Source organism: Aptenodytes forsteri, unplaced genomic scaffold (genome assembly GCF_000699145.1).
Source record: "Aptenodytes forsteri isolate BGI_AS27 unplaced genomic scaffold, ASM69914v1 Scaffold483, whole genome shotgun sequence".
Taxonomy (NCBI): Eukaryota; Metazoa; Chordata; class Aves; order Sphenisciformes; family Spheniscidae; genus Aptenodytes; species Aptenodytes forsteri.
In genome coordinates, this window is record NW_008795316.1 from 514,450 (window position 1) to 515,174 (window position 725).

Below are 725 nucleotides of genomic sequence, written 5' to 3' on the forward strand. Positions count from 1 at the left end.
ACGCCGCGCCGGCAGGGCCGCCGGGGAGGCGGGGGTCCCACGCAGCCCCCAGCCACCCCACGCCTGGAGGAGGAGATCGAGCAGGTGAGGGCCACGCTGGCAGAGATGGAGAGCAGAGCCAACATCCCGCTGTGGACGGTGGAGGCCACACAGCCGGTAGAGACGGGCGGCACTGCAGCCCCTGAGGCCAGGGCAGCTCAGTGGGGACCTCGCACTGGGCACTGCTGCAGGGTGCTCTGACAGGGGGGCAGGAGAGGAGGCGGCAGGGCTGGCACCCCCAGTGCACACTCAGGCCTCACAGAGCAGCAGCCCCGGGCAGGCGGTGCTGGGGGCTGCCCCCTCCCTGTGCAGGGAATGGGACCAGCTCCAGGCACTCTAAGTGTTAACAAAGCCTGTGTTACCCTATGGGGGTCGGTGTCCCTCCCTTCCTGCCCACGCTTGCAGAGGGGCCAGTGGGACCCTGGGGCTGGGCTGACTGAGAGAAGGTGCCTCCAGGTACTCACTGGGTGCCAGGCTGCAATAAAATCCCCTGAAAAGTTATAAACATGCATTTATTTATACATTAACTATGGCTCGGACTGCAAAATTAATTTAAAAACAGCCTATGATACAGAAAGCCGCGGGGAGCGGCTGGACAGGGAGCGGAGAGACCCAGGTACGACAGAGAGAGGCGGTGAGAGGAGGCGGCGGCGCGGGTCAGGTTTCCTGGCTCTTGGCCTGCTTGG

At 64.0% G+C, this 725-nt stretch overlaps 1 protein-coding gene across 1 annotated transcript in view; it reads right to left on the reverse strand.

Annotated features, from left to right (window-relative positions):
* The window catches only part of DNTTIP1 (deoxynucleotidyltransferase terminal interacting protein 1), a 7,987-nt gene that overhangs the window by 439 nt on the left and 6,823 nt on the right, over positions 1–725 (reverse strand). The gene's annotated exons all lie outside the window — the stretch shown is intronic.